The sequence below is a fragment of the Marmota flaviventris genome, chromosome X (genome assembly GCF_047511675.1).
Source record: "Marmota flaviventris isolate mMarFla1 chromosome X, mMarFla1.hap1, whole genome shotgun sequence".
Classification (NCBI taxonomy): Eukaryota; Metazoa; Chordata; class Mammalia; order Rodentia; family Sciuridae; genus Marmota; species Marmota flaviventris.
Window position 1 is genome coordinate 48665981 of NC_092518.1, and position 22145 is coordinate 48688125.

Sequence of the window (22145 nt, forward strand, 5' to 3'; positions counted from 1 at the left end):
TGAAAAGAATGAATGTTGACTTGATTTTGACATTTAGAGCCTTGGGTAGGTGCAACCTTTTCACTTGCAAAAGTCAGGTGAATAATCAAGGTGTCATCACAGCATGTCTAGCTTAATTGGAAGCACCTGATAGAATACAGGTTAATCAAGATAGGCACATCTGGCAGACCCAGTGAGCAAAGTATTTAAAGTAGGTTATCATAATCTAGATGCCATTATAATTTCAAGCAAAATCTTTGGTGAGTGAACTATTTTTTAATACCCTTATTTATTTATTTGTTTGTTTGTTTGTTTTTATTTGGTTCTGAGGATCGAACCTAGTGTCTTACACATGCTAGGCGAACACTCTAACTACAGTCCCAAGGGTGAACCATTTTTACCAGAAAGATCTTTGTCAAAATGGAAGTATATCCTTTGCCTGACTCCTGTTACTTATCTAAATTGTAAATGACCAATATATGAAGATGGTATGAAGAATGTTCACTGATTGGGGACTGAACAGAAAAAAATGGATTTAAATCTTAGGCTCACCTCGAATGTTTCTGATCTTGTACAAATCACATAATATCTCTGAATGTGTTTCTTCATCTGTAAAGTAGGATAACTGTTAATTTATGCTGTTATGAAAATTAAATGAGATATACATGTAAAGCTCCTGATGATGACTTTCTGGTACATATTCACTTGTAGAGGGCAAAGAAATATGCACAGTCTTGAGAATAAGGAAAATGTGTAAGAGAAATTCATTTTGTCTCAAAAGAAAAAAATTCTATATGAGACTGCAGGTGTGTATGTGTGTGTGTGTGTGTGTGTGTGTGTGTGTGTGTGTGTGAGAGAGAGAGAGAGAGAGAGAGAGAGAAATCTTCCCATCAAACTTAAGGTGGATTTATGTAATCTCATCATCCATTAGCAATCAAAGGTGAGACTTGGGAGTAATCTTTGATTCCTTACTAAATCTCATTTATCATTAGATGTCTTAAGTCTAGTATATCTGCCACCTGTTTTTTTACTCCCACTTCCAGTACTACTAGCTAAATTATGTACTGGCTTACTTACTGGTCTTATGTTCCTTTCAGTCTGTTCTGTTTCAACACAATTCACTATGCTTATTTTTTTTCAGGCAAGTAAAGTATCTATTTATATGATATATATTTGGCCTTTATCATATCCTCATGAAACTGAGTATTATTGTCTATACCAACTTCATAGGGAAAAGGAATTTTTCATATTATTTAAATTTATATTTATTTACTTTAGAGAGATAATGAATGATAATCATTTTAAAATGATTATGGATTGTTTGTATACTATTGTGTGTAAGATTTTCTTTTTTCTTTTATTTATTTGTTTATTTATTCAAATTTTTTTTCTATATGACATTGAAATGCATTATAATTCTTATTATACATATACAGCACAATTTTTATATATCTAGTTGTATACAAAGTATATTCACATCAATTCATTTCTTCATACATGTACTTTGGATAATAATGATCATCACATTCCACCATTATTTCTAATCCCATGCCCCCTCCCTTCCCCTCCAAACCCTCTGTACTATCTAGAGTTCATCTATTCCTCCCATGCTCTCTCTCTCTATTACACTATATATCAGCCTCCTTATATCAGAGAAAACATTTGGCATTTGTTTTTTTTGGGGGGATTGGCTAACTTCATTAGCATTATCTTCTCCAACACTATCCATTTATCTGCAAATGTCAAGATTTTATTCTCTTTTATATATATGCCACACTTTAAAAATCCACTCATCTACTGAAGGGCATCTAGGCTGGTTCCATAGTTTAGCTATTGTGAATTGTGCTGCCTATAAAAATTGATGTGGCTGTGTCCATGTAGTATGCTATTTTTAAGTCCTTTGGGTATAGACCCAGGAGAGGGATAGCTGGGTCAAATGGTGGTTCCGTTATAAATTTTCCAAGAAATCTCCATACTGTTTTCCATATTGACTGCAACAATTTGCAGTCCCACCAGCAGTGCATGAGTGTACCTTTTCCCCTACATCCTCGCCAACACTTATTGTTGTTTGTTTTCACAATAGCTGCCATTCTGACTAGAATGAGATTGAATCTTAGAGTGGTTTTGATTTGTATTTCTCTAATTGCTAGTGATGATGAATTTTTTTATATATTTGTTGGTTAATTGTATATCATCTTCTGAGAAGTGTCTGTTCAGGTCATGGGCCCATTTATTGATAGGGTTATTTATTTTCTTGGTGCTTAGCTTTTTGAGTTCTTTATATACCCTAGAGAATATAGTTCTCTATCTGACGTGTGAGGGGTAAAGATTTGTTCCCAAGATATAGGCTCTCTGTTCACCTCACAGAATGTTTCTTTTTGTGATAAAAAAAAAAAATTCAGTTTGAATCTATCCCATTTATTGTTTCTTGATTTTAATTCTTGCACCCAAGGAATTTTATTAGAAGTTGGGGCCTAATCCCACATGATGGAGATTAGGGCCTACTTTTTCTTCTATTAGATGCAGGATCTCTGGTTTTATTCCTAAGTCCTTGATCCATTTTGAGTTTCGTTTTGTGCATGGTGAGAGATAGGGATTCAATTTCATTTTGTTGCATATGGATATCCAATTTTCACAGCACCATTTGTTGAAGAGGATATCTTTTCTCCAATGCATGTTCTTGGCACCTTTGTCTAATAGAAGATAATTGTAGTTTTGTGGGTTAGTCTCTGTGTCCTCTACTCTGTACCATTGGTCTACCGGTCTGTTTTGGTGCCAATACCATGCTGCTTTTGTTACTGTTGCTCTGTAGTATAGTTTGAAGTCTGGTATACTGATGTCACCTGTTTCACTCTTCCTGCTAAGGACTGCTTTAGCTATTCTGAGTACCTTATTTTTCCAGATGAATTTCATGACTGCTTTTTCTATTTTTATGAGGAATGTCATTGGGATTTTGACTGTATGCTTTGACTGTATGTGCTTTTGGAAGTATGGTCATTTTGATAATATTAATTCTGCCTGTCCAAGAGCAAGGTAGATTTTCCATCTTCTAAGGACTTCTTTGACTTGTTTTCTTTAGGGTTCTGTAATTTTAATCATATACAACTTTCACTTCTTTCATTAAGTTGATTCCCAGATGTTTTATTTATTTATTTATTTTGGGGGAGGCTATTTTAAATGGAGTAGTTTTCCTCATTTCCCTTTCTAAGGGTTTGTCATTGATATACAGAAATGTCTTTGATTTATGAGTATTGATATTTTATCCTGCTACTTTGCTAAATTTATTTACTAATTCTAGAAGTTTTCTGGTGGAAAACTGTAGGGACTTCTAGGTATAGAAACATATCATCAGCAAATGGTGACAATTTGAATTCTTCTTTTCCTAAGTGTATCCCTTTAATTTCTTTCTCTCTTTTTTTTGACACAAAGCTAACAAAAAACTATTTTATGTTCTTATCAACTGGCAATATATTTTTGTATTTTAGCTATTGTGGGTGATATATAGTAAAGTGGGTTGAATTTTCATTTCTCCGGTGACTAATAATGTAGTACAACTTGTGCTTATTTGCCATACGTATATCTTCTTTTTTAGTTTTATCAATTTTATTTCCTTTAATTTCTTTCATGTTTCTAATTGCTCTGGCCAGTGTTTCAAAACTATGTTAAATAGAAGTGGCGAAGTAGGGCATCCCCATCCCTATCTTGTTCCACTTTTTAGATGGAATGCCTTCAAATTTTTCTCCATTTAGAATGATTTTGGTCTGAGGCTTAGCATAGATAGCCTTTATGATGTTGAGATATGTTCCTATTATCCCACATTTTTTATATCTTTCATGTCCTTTCTCAACTGTTTGTCAGTTAATAATTCACTGCATTATCCATCTTCTAATGAATATTTTCTTTTTTGAAGATATTTTTTACTGTAAAGGCGAATTTTAGCATAAAGCCAAGGCCATAAAGGACATAGTGATTAATGGCTTTCTTATATTTAACTATCGCCTGCCACCTCTTTACATATTCATGCTCTGCTCCAAACTTACTAAACTATTTGCAATTCCATAAAACAGTTGTCTTCAAATTGCAATTACCATTTAAATAATTAGCATGCATACTGGTATATTTCAATTTCTTTATAGACTGTATTGTACTATGATAATACAAATATTAAGATTTTATGTGCTATGGTTTAGTTGCAATTTGAGCATTCCCCAAAAGTGCATATGAAAAAGTTTGGTTCCCAGAGTGGCAGTATTGGAAAATGCTGAAGACCTTTAGAAGTTGGGACCTAGTACAAAGTCCTTAGGAAATTGAGAGAATGCCCTTGAAGGGCTCTGGTTCAAGATGTGGCCAGTTTCCTCCTACATGCATTCCCACTATAATGTGCCATACTAACCAAAGGCTAAACCAATGGAGTTTCCCATTTTGAACAGAAAGATCTAAAACTGTGAGCTAAATAAACCTTTTGTCATTATAATTCATCACCTCAGGTATTTTATTTTAATTACATTAAGCTGTTTGATACAGTATGCTATGGCACTAATATAAAATTTAATTTGTAAAACAAAAAATAACAAATTGAAAGATAAGGTTTTTTCCCTAGTGACTTCACTTGTAATATTAGATTATTTATTTGGTGTCTTTTTATTCTTTTAATGAATGAGTTTAATGCTATAAACTTTCCTCTTAAAACTGCCTTCACAGTGACCCAGAGATTTTGATATGTTGTATCACTATTCTTATTTGAAACTATTTTTTTTATTTCACCCCTGATTTCTTCTGTTATCCATTCATCAATCAAGAATCTATTATTTAGTCATCAGATGCTAGAGTAGCTTCTATTTTTATCTTATCACTGTTTTCTAATTTTATTTCATTATGTTCTGGTAGAATGCAAGTTATGGATCAAAAACACAGGTATTAGACCAGAAACCCTGCACCTACAAGAGGAAAATGTAGACCCATCACTCCAACAGGTCAGCTTAGGAATCACTGTCCTCAACAAGGATTTTTTTTCCTAATAACTTTATTCTATTTACTTAATTTTATGTGGTGCTGAGGATCAAATACAGTGCTTCACATGTGCTAGGTAAGTGCTCTACCACTGAGCTATAACCCAGTCCCTCAACAAGACTTCTAAAGCATAAGAATTAAACTCAAAAATCAATAACTGGGATGGTATCAAACTAAAAAAAACTTCATAGCAAAAGAAAGAATCAAGAGCATGAAAAGAGAACCTACAGAATGGGAAAAAATCTTTGCCACCCACACCTCATGTAAGGCATTAATTTTCAGAATATGCAAAGAACTCAAAAAGCTCAACACTAAAAGTAAATAAATATATAAACAGACAAAGAAATTAAACAGACAATCCTGAGAAGGAGAATTACAAATGGTCAACAAATATATGAAAAATGTTCAACATCTCTAGCAATTAGAGAAATGCAAATTAAAATGACACTGAGATTTCATCTCACTCCACTCAGAATGGCAATTATCAAGAAAGAAGTCGCAATAAATAAATAAATAAATAAATGTTGTCAAGTGTCAGAACCCGCTGACAATCTGTAATTCCTGGTACAGTAGAGATGCATAAAGACACATGCACACACACACACACACACACACACACACATCCAGTAGAAAATAAGCAGCATCATTATTTTTTCCCTCCTTCTTTTATACAGAAAAAATGAAACACATCTTTCCAGCAGCTTAATCTTATCCAGCATGGATAAACATTCTCAGAGTAACTTTGTTCATGGTCACAGTGCTCGTACTTCTTATTATCTGAGTTGTAGTTAGCTAATTTCCTGGCAACCGCATATCTATATCTGTATAGATTTTAAACTTGGCAAAACATTCTTTTATCTTATCTTCTCAAGACTGCAACAAGGACACAGCTCAAGGAGTTCATAGTTTCTCACAGAACCCCTTTGTTTTGCTAAGCACAGCAAAACTTAACTGCTGTGAAAGAGGTAGGGAAAAGGGTACAAACAAATGTTGCTGTTGGGACTGCAAATTGGTGCACTATGGAAAGCAATAGGATATTTCTTATAAAACTAAGAATGGAACCACCATTTGACGCCCAGTCATCCCACTTCTCTATATATTCAAAGGAGTTAGAATCAATATACTATAGTGACACAACTACACCAATGGTTATAGCAGCACAATCCACAGTAGCTAAGCTGTAGAACCATCCAAGATGACTGTGAACATATGGATAACAAAATCGTGGTTCATACATACAATGGAATATTACTCAGTCATGAAGAATGACTTTACAACATTTCCTGGTAAATGGATGGATACAGAGACTATCATGGTAAGTGAAATAAGCCAATCCAAAATAAATAAATAAACAAATGTCTAACATTCTTTCTGACATATGGATACTGATACACAACAAGATGGGGAGAGGTGAAATAGATGTTCAGTGAATCAGACAAAGGAAAATAAAGGCAAAGGAGGTGGATATGAAGAGAAAATACAGTGTAATCAATCTGACATAACATTCTTATGTACATATATGAATACACCATACTGAATATATACTGGCTATTAAAACTTTAAGATTTAACCCAGATACTGTACCTTTCAGGCAGCCTTTTCTAATCACTACCATTCCCAAATGGATTAGATATGCTTACTTGTGTTTCCACAGAACAACAAAAAATTTGCCCTTGATGACATTCAGCACATTGCACTAACGATCTTCCTCTTCAAAAGAGTGGAAATCTTATAAGGCCAAGCTCCTATATTAGTCTTCTCTATACCATCAGGGCCTGAAGAAATGTAGGCACTAAAATAGTGTTTATTTAACTACTGAATTAATAAGTGAAAACATATTAATTTTGTGTGAGAACTAACTACAGATTATATGCTTTCTTCACACATACACTAATCACACAACCCACTACCACCCACATAGATAAACATAGTCATAAATAAAAGAATACACACCCTTACCAACAAATATATATTCATAATACAAATGTTAATATGTACAAACATATATTCATGACACAAATAAAAATATGTACTTTTACTCATTAAAACACCTGTACTCATTCTCAACTATGGAAAAAATGTTCTTTTTTCTTCATATTAACACTCTGATTTGGTTAAAGCTCTGATAACCCAATTATTTTACCTCTAAACTTTCTTGCATTGTGTCATACAGGACCTTTTGTGGAACACCTCATACCTAAACCATAACATATTTTTTTTTAAGAATTAGTGCTTGTAGATACACAGAAAGGTGAGATTCACTGTGGAATATTTATATGTGTACATAGGAAAGTTTGATCAGATATATTCTCCCCTTCTTCTCTTTTTCCTTCCCTGTTTTCTCCCCCACAATTCTATTCCTCTACTACACTTATCTCTCTTCTACTTTCTCAGAATTACCCCACTACCACCATTAATTTTCTTCCTCCTTGTTTTGGTCTATTTCTACTTATCAGAGAAAATAATTGACCTTTGACTTCTTAGGTCTGGCTTATTTCACTTACAATGTTGGACTCCAGTTCCATGAATTCACTGGAAAATGACATAATATATTCCTTCCTTATGGTTAATACCTTTTCTTTATCCATTCATCTATCAACAGATACCTAAGTTGGTTTCAGAGCTTGGATACTGTGAACCCCACTACTATAAACATGGATGTGGCTGAATTCCAATGATATGTTGATTTTATATCATAGGGATATCTACTGAGAAGTGGGAAAGTTGGGTCATATGGTGGTTGCATTCCATATTTTCTGAGGAATCACCATACTGCTTTCTAGAGTGGTTGCGCTAATTTGCAGTACCACCAAAAATGTATGGGTGTATTTTTTCCCCTCATCCTGGCCAACACTATTATTTGCATTCTTGATAATTGCCATTCTGTATAGAGTGAGATGAGATCTTAAGGTAGTTTTTATTTGCATATACATGATTGTTAGATATGTTGAACATTTTACATATACTTATTGGCTATTTTTATTTCCTCTTCTGAGCAGTGTCTTTAATTATTTTGCTGATTTATTAATTTTGGGGGTTTTAAGTTTTTTTTAAGTTCTTCATATATTCTTTTTTAATGATTTTTTTTTGTTTTTTAGTTGTAGATGGACCCAATATTTTTATTTGATTTATTTATTTATTTTTATGTGGCACTGAAGATTGAACTCGATGCCTCACACATGCCAGCAAGCGTTCTACCAGTAAGCTACAACCCCAATCCATCTTCATATATTCTTGATATTAATTCCCTATCATAGAGCAGGTGGCAAAGAACTTCCATTTCCTATTCTCTATTATCACATTCTTGTCTCCTTTGCTGCCCAGAAGCTTCTAATTTGATGCCTTTCTACTTACTGATTCTTGGTTTTATTTCTTATGCTTTATGAGTATTGTTAAGAAAGGGAGTGACTGTGGCAATATGCTGAAGTGTTGGGTCTACACAGTCTTGTAGCAGTCACAGAGATACTGGAATATCAGTCCTTTCCCCCAGTTCCAATCCAATAATGAAGACAGATTTTAAGAAAATGAAAAAAGAAGTTTTATTGTTTTGCTAGTAAAGGATAAACACAGGGAAATCCTGTTTCAGAGGCTATGATTCTAACTGTTCAGCAGAACAAAGGACTTTTTTTAGTTCTTTTTAGATATACATGACAGTAAAGTGTATTTTGACCCTAATATACATACATGTAGTATAACTTATTCTAATTAGGATCCTATTTTGTGGTCATACATGGTTGGATTTATTCTGGTCATGTATACATATATAAGGATAAGAAAGTTATGTCCAGTTCATTCTACTGTCTTTCTATTCCATCCCCTCTTGCTTCTCTTCATTCCCCTCTGTCTAATCCAATGAACTTCTATTCTTCCTCTCCCTGCCTCCCTTGTTGGGGTTTAGAATCCACATATCAGACAGAGCAGAGGGCTTTTAAAGAGGTGATTCAAAGGCCACATTCAGTTGTGCCCTGTTAGGGGTGACAATTTACTTGTAACCTCAAGATGTAAACATTTCATAAATTTTTTTGGCACCAGTCTTGAAGTCTGAATTACTTTAACTGTGGTATGTGAGCTAGAGGACAGATAACTTGACCTAGGATAAGAAGAAGGCTATTCCTGCTTCCCCATCATGAGAAGGGGAGAGGGAAAAGATAAAAGGGGAAATGTCAGTTTTAAAATAAGGCACAATGGCAGAGCAGCAAGAGTTATATTTAAAGCATGAAGCGGACCCATTACATTTGCTTATTGTCAATTCCTACCTTGCATTTCTACTGAAAACGAGATGACAGATATCTCCAAGATGCTTTCTACTGAAACTGGGTGATGGAGAGAGTTTTAAAATAAATGTTTTTACCTCTTATCATTTTTCTGATTTGTACTTTTACGAGTAAGAATGGTGAAATGATTCCAACCTTGGTGGTGACCTGGAAGAAGCACACTCATGTACAGCAATTATTATTTGACTGTTTTTTGTACAAACTTTTTAAAATCTATTTTTATTTGTTGTAAACACATTTCACCCTTTACCCCCAGGGTAACATAAAAGGTCTATAATATACCATTTCTTTCTGGGTTCAATTTAAACCTGTGTCATGGGATACCTTTACTGCGGAGAAACTGGCAACACCTTACTCCATTGCAGGTTGGCTACTCGGCATAATTTAGCCACCGCCTCTTGTAAGGTGTGCTTTACCTTTTCTGTTTACCTGTAGACTGAAGTCTCCAGGATGCATTTAACTTTCATTGATTATCGAACACTATGCTCATTTCTTCAATGAAAGATTGTCTATTCTCACTTTGCCTTGAGGAGGGTATCTCTTACCTCAGAACCAGCTCTTTCAAGACAACTTTAGTTATTTCTAAAACCTTTTCTGTTCTGGTGGGATAAATCTTGACTCACGCAGAGATAGCATCTACCAATATACACAAATATCTGAAGTTTTCCATGGCACAGGGCATTTGGATCAAATTTGTTACTCATCAAATGGCTACAATTTTACATATTCTATCTCTTTTATGCTAGACTGTTTTTTATTCCTCAAATGGTTTGGGGCACAGAAATCACACTGCCAAATAATTTGCTGAAGAGTATGTTGGAGATGTGGTCCTCAGAAATTTGGCTTCATGAAATTCACCAAGGCACCCTCCCATTGTGAGCACATTTCATTTTTCCCAAGGGATAGACCAATCTTTTAAGAAGGATGATGAGCCCATGGAACATTTGCCTTCACCTGGCAGTGCTATTTCAGACATCAAAGCTCTATTCTTTGGCTAATGTTTTTTTTATCCTTCTTGATATAAAAGGGTTTGCATTGGTCCAATTCAAGCTGTGGTATTAGGGCCCCAATAAGGGGTTGACATTTGGATTGTCTGATAGGATGGCCTTCTATCTCCTCATCATCCCAGTAGTTGGCCAGTATTCTTTTTTTTTTTTCTATATAGTCGGGCTGTTTTAACAAATAAGCTACTGGACAGTATGTTCCCCAATGTCTATGAGAGAACTTTTATGTGTTGTACTTTGTTTTTCATGCACATATAGTCTGAACTCATTTTGTAAATCAGGCAGGCCTATGACAGGGGCTATCATGGGGTGATTTTTAATTATTTTATTAGCTGTTTATAGACCTTTATTTATGTATATGTGGTGCTGAGGATCAAACCCAGTGCCTCACACATACTAGGCAAGCACTCTACCACTGAGCCACAACCCCAGCCCTGTCATGAGGTTTTGATTTAAGTTCTTAAAGGAATCTTGGCATTCTGGGGTCCAAGTGAAGTTCTATTTATGGTCCATTTAAAGCCTCATACAGAGGTTTAGTTATTTGTCAAAAATTTGGGATCCAAATCTTGCAGAATCCTGACATTCCCAGGAACCCACATAACTGTCTCTGGTTCTTCGCTTGTCTAAGGCTCAAGGTAGCTTTCTTTTTATCTGACATCAAACTCCTGGTTTGTTGGCTTACCTGAATCTCAGATGGTGACTTGTTTACAAAAGTGATCCCTTTTTATAGTGGATACCACATATCCACGTGAGGCAAGGTGATTTAGTGCAGCAGTAGTGTTTGAAAGGCAGTGTTTATACTCAGAGATATCTATAAGCAAATCATCCACATATTTCAAAATGATTCCTTGATCCAGCTGTAAATTTCACAGATCTTTAGCTAGACTCTCATTTAACAGAGTAGGAGGTTTTTAATCCCTGAGGTAGGACAGTTCAGCAATTCTGGGTAGTTACTATGGTATCAGAAGCTTTCAACTCAAAAGTAAATAGTAATTGGGACTTCCTTTCCAGAGGGATGCAAAAGAATGCATACTTTAAATGTAACTCTGTGAATCAGCCATAGTTACCTGGCATCACAGAGAGTAGGTTGTATGGATTTAGTACTGTGGATTGATTATTCTTAACAATATTATTTACAGCTCTCAAAACTTGCACAAATCAGTATTCATAAGTGTGAAGTTTCTTTTGTTTCATAGTTTAATCTCTTTTGATATTTTAGCTTCTTTGAAACTACATCAAAAATCCAATGAAGTTTGAAATATTTTATTTAAGATATTTTAAGCCAATACAAATATTTAGAGTGCTGACAAAATTGAATATTTATAAAGGTATGGTACATTTTCTTTTTTTACAATAATGACAATTATTATTCTTTCATAAATTTTATTAGATCGTTTTTTTTATTATTCCACCTGATGATCCAATTCTTCATATCTTCCTCTAATAATATTCTCCAATGGTAGCACTAATACATTTTTAAATATTCTCCAGGGATTAATCAATGGCAATTTTCTTCCTTCAAACTTCGTACATTCAAAAGCTATCAGTGTCACTAAAATAGTACTCAATATTTAATCCAATTTTCTGTGTCAAATATTCTTTAAGATTTTACAGTTGTTTGTTTTAATTTACTTGACTCTGTGAGAGATATATTCAGTTCTAAAATGGTAATATAGGTTTTTTGTTAATGTTCTCAATTCTAGTGTCTTTCTTCTACAGGATGCTTCTGGAATTAAGGGACTTCTGAAATCCTTATGCCATCATTATGGTTATATACCAAAGACCAAAGGGCAAGTGTTTTTTCTGATATGTGGAAGCTAACACACAATAAGGGGGGAAAGGAATAATAGAAATTCAGAGGATCAGACAAAGAGGAATGAAGGGAAGGCAGGGGAGATTGTAATAGGAAAAACAGGAAAGAATCTCACATAATTTTCTTATGTACATACAAAAATACAACACAGTGAATCCTGCTATAGTGTACATGCACAAGACTGAGGTGCTAATTAGAATAAGATATATTCCATGCATGTATAATTTTATCAAAACAGATTCTAATGTCATGTATTAAAAGAACCAATAAAAAAACTTGATTCACATTCTCTGATCATTGTAGTAATTACACTCCAATGCCAGAAATTGAAAAACAACAGTTCCATAGATTTAGTGCTGGAGTTATAACCTTATAAAGTGTTTATTTATTTTGGTTTGTATTTTTCTTTCAATGCAGGTGCTATGACACCTCAATGAGTAGGCTGCTAAAACCTTCTCTTGTTTTGCTATATAAGTGTGAAGTTTCTTAACAGAAAAAATAGGTGTATTGTAGCGTATGAGGCAAAATGGACTTAATCCATATTTAAAAATTTGTCCAGAAAAGGTTACATCACGATCAATGCATCCCAGTTACCTCCTCCTTAAACAAAATATTGATTGGGATAACATTGATTTCTCTTTTCAGGTTCCTTTAGTAGACCTCCAGCAGAACAGGCTTAATCCCTATTTCTGGATAGCAAGTGAAAGTTGGAACCACAGGTGTGTTCTGATGGAACTTGTAAATGGAGTCATTGCTTTTTGTGTGCAAATGTTGTCTTAGGATTGAATTTACATAACACACCTCATCAAAGGAAAAGGATCAGACAACCTGATGTTTTCAAAAAAATAAACACACAAAAAAATTCTCTTTCTTCCCAGGTTGCATAAAAAGGGTTGAAGCAGAGGATATTGTTGAGCCTGACTTGCCACTCTTACCATTATCACAATGCCATAAACGTTAAGTTACCCCTATCAATTGCACCCAGAGATTCTTGTTGGAACATCTACATGCAGTAAGCATGTTGATATTCATTGTAGAAATGCCCTTTCCATCCTTTTTTTTTTTCCGGCTTCCTTGAAGATCCCTTTTCAGAGGCTGGTAAGGAAACACAAATTGGTTTACCTTTCTGTTCTTCCAAGCCATTATATACCTTAAGTAAAATATCAACTAGCCATGAAGGGTTATGTCAGTTTCCCCCCTCTGTTCACTGAAACTTTTTTTTTATGTCCAGGGCACTTTATCCAATGAAGGTCATATTGACCATACAGATTTTTTTTAGAGATCTGTCCCTGAAGAAAGCAGAAGGGCCCAGAGACAGATATCTGCATATGTAGGACTCTGGGAGTCATCCAGCAGGGCTTCATCCAAATATTTCCACAGCTCAAGGAAGGAGATCAGAAATTGATTAAGGACACAGATGATGGGAAAGCATCCAAAGAAGGCCTTGACTCTCCTAGGCTGCTTTTAAAAATAATTTTTATATTTGTTCTTTTTAGATAGACATGACAGTAGAGTGTATTTTGACATATTGTACATACATGAAGTATAACTTATCCTAATTAGGATCCTATTACTGTGGTTGAAGGGAGGTTGGGGGTGTAGAAGTCCTAGGATACTTTGCTTTAGTCACTGTTGAGGCCTGAGAAGTTTTGTTTCTGATGCTGAGGCCACAAAGATGGTTGCATTTATCTCCATATGAAGATAACCCCTGCTGCTTGTGGTGTCCCTATAGTATAGTCCAAGCAGTTTAGGGCCTTTAGCTTTTTGAGACAGACCTTAGGACTCGGCAGTTATTCAGCTCAAGTTTTACAGCTGTTGCTTTTGTCCACAAAGGGTAGGAATTTACTCTATTCTAACAATATGCTTTCAAGCCATTGCTGGTTTTATTTTCTGTTTGCAGGTGTTTATCCTGCCAATCTCCCTGTGTATTTAAGTTGATGGGTTATAGTCATAGGATAAATTATTCTGCCCTAGCGTTGGATGTTCCCTGCCCAAATGGGATGCCCTGTCAATCTTAAGTGGGGAAACCATTCCTGTCCCCAAGGCATAATCTAGCAGTTCAGACACCCACAACCACACTCTTTTTGACCAGAAGCCACAATCTCCTATGAGCAAAAGGGGCTGGAGGGCATGTCTGAACTCAGGTCCTCTTTTCCAATTTCCCTATAGCACAGGCAGCTTTTCTGGGACTTTTCTTTCATCTCAGGGTTCCTGATCCACAATAAGATGATCTGCTGTTTCTGGGAGATAGACTCAGAAGCAGTGCTACGACAGCTAGCCCTAGGTTGAATAAAGTTAAATCTTTAAAACCTTTCTTCTGGTGTCCTGCCATCCTTGCACACAACAGTCAGTGTCTTTTCTGAATCATTAACTCAGTTTCTGACTATTCAGACACCTTATCATGCAATTGAATAAATGTCAGCACATTCAAAATTTCTTTCATTCATTTTATCTCTGATAGACCAATGTCAACTGAAAGATTGTATAATTCAGAGAACCATCCAATGAACAGATTGTGTTACAAAAAAAATCAACCTTTTCTTAGGTAGGTTTATACTTACAGGTGGCTCATTCAGTCAAGATCTTTCCCGAGTGATTACTGGTAAGATCAATGTAGCATTTATCATGTATGAAAGAGCCAGTAAGAGATACAAATAAAAACACAGAGACATACAACCAGAGGTATTCCACAAAACCAGGAACAACATATGGTGATCTTTAAAATAGGCAGATCAGAAAAGAAAGAAAAAATATTCCCTAGATTCCCTGCTCCAATTTAACCATGACTGCTATATCAGTGTTGCCATAGATGTTCCCCAAAAGAACAAGATGTTACCATGAAGGGGAACTAGAAGTCCTCATGAAGGGGAACCAGATGTGTGGAATAAAGACTCTTGACATGTACACCATGGCAGCTTACCAGCTATAGCTATGTGTTGAGATTTAATGCATTCAGTTTCCCTTTTCTCAAATTAGATCATTTGGTAAAGCAACCTAAATTGTTCAGAGAGAGAAGACAGTTGATCCCTAAAGTAAAAGGAACCTTAACAACTGCTGGTACAGTCCTTCCTCACTCTCTCCCTTTACTTACAGAAACAGTTCCTGGGTTTTAACACAAGGTTAAAACACCAGACTCCAAATTATCCAGTGGTATTCTCTCAACAAGCTCACCAGTGACCTTACACTTTTCTGGATGGAAGGGGGAATGCTTGGACTGTCCAACCAGCCCAAGAAGTCCAGAGCAAAAGCCACTCTCAGGACCAATACTGGGTGCCAATTTGTAATCAAAAGCTCGATTCTTGTGTCTACTGATAATACAATAATGAGGACAAAATTTGAAGAAAAAGTAAAATGAAGTTTTATTACTTTGTTTGTAAAGGAGAAACACAGGGGACTTCTGTTCCAGAAGCTGTATCTCTGTTAGGGGGAAGAGATGGCTTTTAAAGAGATATTTCAAAGTCCGCATTCCAGCTGTGTCATGTCAGCAGTAAAAATTTACTTGTAGCCTTCAGAGTTAGTCATATCATAGATCATCTGGCACCAGTCCTGAATTCTGAATTACTTTATTCCCGTGTTGAGTGAGCTCAAGGACAGGTAACTTATCTAGGATGGGGAAAAATTATTCTTGCTTCCTTCATCATTACGAATGGGGGAAAGGAATAAAGGAATAAAAGCAGACCAGTTTTAAAATAAGCCATAGTTACAGAACAATAAGTGTTATGTTCAAAGCATTAAATGGACCCCTGTTACAACTTTAGGGCAGTTTTTGAAAAGGAAAGCTGAGGTAGAGGGGTAAAAACTAATAAACATTTTACCAAACTTTACAATGTTGGCTGCTGTGGTCATTTGCCCTATCTCCAGAAACACTTACGGGGCAACATAGCTGAAGCTTGGGCATTGCCATGCCTCACAATACCTAGCATAATCTAAAGCTGGAAGGCCCAACAAGGAATTTCTCCATCTCCAATGTCTCAGCCAGGAGAAGTTTTAGGCACTTTAATGTTAGTGTTTTGATTTTACTGCTGTTGTCTTCTGTGTTGGTTTAATAGGATGCCACACTATTTGACACTGCATATGTTATTTCAATTTAATATATTTTTTGTTTATAAAAATACATTGTGATAGGTGTACCTACTCATATATATTTTTTATTATTTCTATTTTCTATACACTTTCCTCAATTTTTCCCATTCTTCTTCCTCTTTCTCTCTTCCATGACAACTCCTTTTGTCTTTTGTGTTTTCCTTGGCCTCTATTTCTTTTTCTTTTCTTTTTATACTCTGTATAGTTCAAAATTAATTTTACTTCTTTTAATATCTAATTTTTTCAACTGGTTACAGATTATTACTCCACTTTGTAAGTTTTGAACTAGTAGAGTTGTAAAAAAAAATGTTTTCAAATGTCTTTATGGTTTATCAGTATGTTTTTTTTTCTCAAGTAGTCACAATTTCCGTAATTATTATATTTCTTTAAAGCAATTGTTGACATTTGTCAGAGTACTGTAAACAATTCAGTGCGTGCTTTGGTGTTGAGATTTACCACTGACATTGGGCATATGGTAAAGAGAAAATAAGTCATTAAAAGGTCCTCATACAATAGTGAAAGAGGTATGTATCCCTGCAGATACACAAATATCAATAGACAATAAACAGAAACATTAGAAACAATGTAATAAAATAGTTGCAAAATTGAAGAGCCATACAATAACTGAAACATAGATATCAAAATAAAAGAAATGTTTAAAAATTCAAAAAGTTTAATTAAAACATCCTATGAATTAACTAAGTGAAAAAAATATGGGGTATGAAAGAACATTTTGATAAAGAGAGATTCTGAAAAATCATCAAAGAGAAAACCTGGAAACAAAAATCTCACTTAGTCAAATAAATGTCTTGGTGGAGAGTCTCACCAATAGAAAAGCTAAAGCATAAAAAGGATCAGTGTTCTAATAAAAACTAGGTATTAGAACACTCAATATTAATGAAAATACTAAGAAACTAAGAACAGATTGTGTAGGAATAATAGGACAAAAACACAATGCCAGAGATTCAAGATGGTGGAATAGAGGGAGGCTGCATTCCTTGTCACTTCAAGACTTGGGATTCAAGTAGAGGAAATACTGTACCTCTGTGAGGCTGTAGTCACTGCCCACTGTTTGCCTGCAGATGGCCCACTGTTTGCCTGAAAATCACCTGCTTCTTCCTGCCCACTGATGCCTAGAGGTCTGTTATCAGGGTACCGCCAGGTTTGTTTACATGTGGTCACCACCATCTTGGGACATCAGCCAGGGCCTGGGAGACCAGGGCCAAGGGGCCTTCAGGTTGGCCACTGCCACTGCCACCATCTTGGGATATGTCCAAATCAGTCTGCAGAAACTGGCCAAGGTCTAGAAATCTGTTTTGGGGAACCTACAGGTTTGGGGGAATTAAAGGTCTTCCGGCTGGGTGGCCACCATCTTGCTGCCTCTTTGATGGATCACTCATTTGTGTGACCACATCTCTAATGGTCTCTCGGGAAGTTAGAACATTAAAATATTGGAGCTGCAGTGAGACAGAGCTTGGGGTACCTGAAGCCCATATCCATCAGATTGCTAATGGTTCTGTGTGGCCCAGCCTGGGCCTGGAAAGCCTGAGAAAAGCCAAAGACTGGGGCATTTCCCCAGAGGGAAACACAGGTTGGAGAAACTGGAGAGAACCAGGCTCTCTCCAGCTCAGTGAGTCCTGAAGAGCATGCGGACAGAAGGAGCCAGCTCTTCAGAGTGTGGGAAGACTGAAAGAGGGTGTGAGGGCACCTTGCTCTCAGCTTGCCAAGCCAAATGGTCCAGCACCCACTGGACTGGGACTACCATGGAAATTCAGACAAACCCTATTGGTTGGTGGAAAGGGAAGATAAGAAATTTTTGAACAACAAGAAATTTTCCATTCAAACCTTTTTTTCTTTCTTTCTTTGTCCCCTATCTCTCACATCTCTACCATCTTTAAAACCAAATACTTTTCATGTATCAGTTTATTGAGGAGTGGGATGTCTGAATAGTAAATTGCAGTTTTGTTTGTATTCTTATAATATATATATATATATATATATATATATATATATATATATATAGTGAGAGAGAGAGAGAGAGAAACAGAATCCAAGGAAAGATATATATATATATATATATATATATATATATATATATATATATATATATATATATAACTTTTGTTTATCATGGAAAGTTTTTATTTAATTTTTCAAATTTTTCAAATATATATATATATATATATATATATATATATATAAATCTCTTTCCTTGGATTCTGTTTCTCATTTCTCCCATGCTGAAAGTTAACCCCTATTAATTCCTTTTTTGTTCTTACTATAAATTTTTTACCTTTAACTTTCCTCTTCCTCTCTCATGAACTTCACATTCTACATTACTTCTGTTTCCCATTTGTCCATCACCGGAAGTGGTAAACTCTTATAACAAACTTATTGTTTATATTGTAGACAATGATTGAATTCATTATTTCTGTTTATTATAACAAAACTGCTTCCACTTTAATAGGAGCTATTTGGTTTAAGGCTATGTATTATCTGCATTGTGTGTTAATAATATTGGTTTTCCCCTTAAAGGTGAGGTATTGGAAGCCTTCAGGTACACTGGGTAGAAAGACTACAGAGTAGAAACTGTACTGCCTTGGGTCCATACCACTAGATGGGAAGACACACAACAAGGGAAAAAACAAAGGAACAAAGCACCTCAAAAAACTCAAAATGTATCAACAATAAAATCCGTAGACAACACAGTAGAAGAAATGTCAGAGAAGGAGTTTAGAAAGTACATAGTTAAACTGACCTTCAAAACAAAGGATGGTATAAGAAGTGAAATTAGTGAGAAATACAGGAAGTAAAAGATCACTTCAATAAAGAGGCAAATATTATAAAAAGAACTCAAGAAGAAATTCTCAAAATGAAAGAAACAATAAAACAATTTAAAAATTCAATGGAAAATATTACCAACAGGCTAGAACATTTGAAAGACAGGACTTCAGGCAATAAAGACAAACTATGTAATCTCAACAATAAAAATGAATACGGAGAAAATGGTTAGAAACAATGAACAGAAATTAAAAGAATTATTAGATAACATGAGAAGACCAAATTTAAGATTTATTGGGATAGATGAAGCATGGAGATACAAACCAAATGAATGCACCATATTTTCAATAACAAAATATCAGAAAATTTCACAAATCTAAAAAATGAAAAGGAATATCAAATACAAGAGCTTTACAGGACCCCAAATGTACAAAATTACAAAAGATCCACACCAAGGCACATTATAATGAGAATGGCTAATGAAAAAGGATAGAATTCTAAGGGCTATGAGAGAAAAGTAGGCAGAAACCTATTCAGATCTCAGCTGATTTCCCAGCCCAGAACCTCAAAACTAGGAGGTCCTGGAATAATATATATGAAACTCTTAAAGAAAATGGATGCCAACCAAAAATTGTCCATCCAGCAAAACTATTCTTCAGATTTGAAAATTAAATAAAAACCTTCCATGATAAATAAAAGTTAAAAGAATTCACAATCAGAAAACCTGCATTACATATTTTTCTCAGCAAAATATTTCATGAGGAGAAATTCAAAAAAGTGAAAGCTAGCAAACAGAAGAATTATATTAAAGGAAAAGGTAATCAAAAAAAGAAACGAAGTCAAGTTAAAAAACAAAATAAAACAAAATGACCAGGAAAACAAATCATGTTTCATTAATAACTCTGAATGTTACTGAACTAAACTCATCAACCAAAAGACATAGACTGGCCATATTGGATTTTAAAAAAATAACAATATGCTGTCTTCAAAAGAATCACCTCATAGGAAAAGACATCCCACAGGCTGTAAGTGAAAGGATGGGGAAAAAATATATCACTTTCATGGATGGCATAAACAAACAGGTGTTTTCATCCTCATATGAGTTAAAGTGCCGTTCATTCCAAAGTTAGTCAGAAGGGATAAAGAAGGACATTTCATACTGATTAAGGGAACCATGCATCAGTAAGATATAAAAACATAAACATTTAGGCCCCAAACAATGGAGTATCTAAGTATATCAAACAAATCCTTCTCTATTTCAAAAATCAAATGGACCACAACACAAGAATACTGGGTGACTTTAACACACCCCTCTCACCACTGGATAGACCTTCCAAATAAAAACTAAACAAATGAATTACAAACTAAATAATATTATAAATAATTAAGACTTAATGGACATATATAGAGTATTTTATCTATCAACCAGAGAATATTATTTCTTTTCAGCAGCTCATGGATCCTTCTCTAATAGACTATATATTATTCTAAAAAGCAATTCTTTGAAACTGCAAAAAAAGTAGAGATACTACCCTGTATTCTATCAGGTCATAATGGAATAAAATTAGAAATCAACAATAAAATAAAGAATAGGAGATACTCGAACACCTGGTGCTGAATAATATGCTATCCAATCATAAATGGATAGCAGAAGAAATCAGGAAGAAAATTTAAAAATTCTTAGAGGTAAATGACGACAACAACAATACAATATATCAAAATCTCTGGGACACTATGAAGGCAATGTTAAGAGGAGAGTTTATTGCATTGAGTTTATTGACTAAAAGAATAAAAACTCAACAAAAATTACCTAACATTACATCTTAAAGCCCCAGAAAAGAAGAACAAATCAACACTCAAAGCAGTATAATATGGAAATAATTAAAATCACAGCTAAAATCAACAAAATTTAAACAAAAGAAAGAATTTTAAAAATTGACAAAATAAAAAGTTGGTTCTTTAAAGAAAATAAAATTGATAACCCATTAGCTACACTAATGAAAATAAAGAGAGAGAAAATTCAAATTACTAAAATTCATAATGAAAAAGAAAATATCATGACACACACTACTGAAATATAAACAATAATTAGAAACTATTCTGAAAATTTATACTCCAATACAATAGAAATTCTCAAAGATATTGACAAATTTATAGAGATATATGGTGTACCCAAACTGAATCAGGAGGACATAGACAATTTAAACAGATCAATTTCAAACAATAAAATAGAAGATGCCATCAAAAGCCTACCAGTCAAGAAAAGCCAAGGATCAGAAGGATTCTCAGCAGAGTTTTAGAAGACCTTCAAAGAAGAATTAACACTAGTACTCATCAAATTTTTTCCAAGAAATAGAAAATGAGAGAACCCTTCCAAACACATTCTATGAGATCACCCTGAGAGCATAACCAGACAAACATATCAAGAAAAGAAAGCTTGGGCTGGGGTTGTGGCTCAGTGGTAGAGTGCTTGCCTAGCATGTATGAGGCCCTGGGTTTGATCCTCAGCACCACATAAAAATAAATAAAATAAAGGTCCATTGACAACTAAAAAAAAATTAAAAGAAAAAAAATTTAAAAAAAACTTCAGACCAATATTCCTGATGAATATTGATGCAAAATTTCTGAATAAAATTATGGCAAATCACATACAAAAACTTATTTAAAAGGAAGGAGAAGTTTTGCTCCATTTGTGTACAATGTGTCAAAGTGCATTCTACTGTCATGCATAACTAATTAAAAGGTAGTGGTCTGGGGATGTGGATCAAGCAGTAGCTCACTCATCTGGCATGCACGGAGTGCTGGGTTTGAACCTCAGCACCCCATAAAAATAAAATAAAGATGTTGTCTGCACCGAAAACTAAAAAATAAATATTAAAAAATTCTCTCTCTCTCTAAAAAATTAAAACAAATTAAAAGATAGTGTGCCATGATCAAGTTTGTTTCAACATACAGAAATCAATAAACGTAATTCACCACATCAATAGACTTAAAGAATCATATGATCATCTCAATAAATGCAGAAAAAGCATTTGACAAAATAGACGACCCCTTCATGTTCAAAATACTAGAAAAGAAAATAGTGCTAATTTGAGTTCTTCTTTTTCTATAGGTATCCATTTAATTTCTTTCATCTCATTGCTCTAGCTAGTGCTTCAAGAACTATGTTAAATAGAAATGGTGAAAGAGGACATCCCTGTC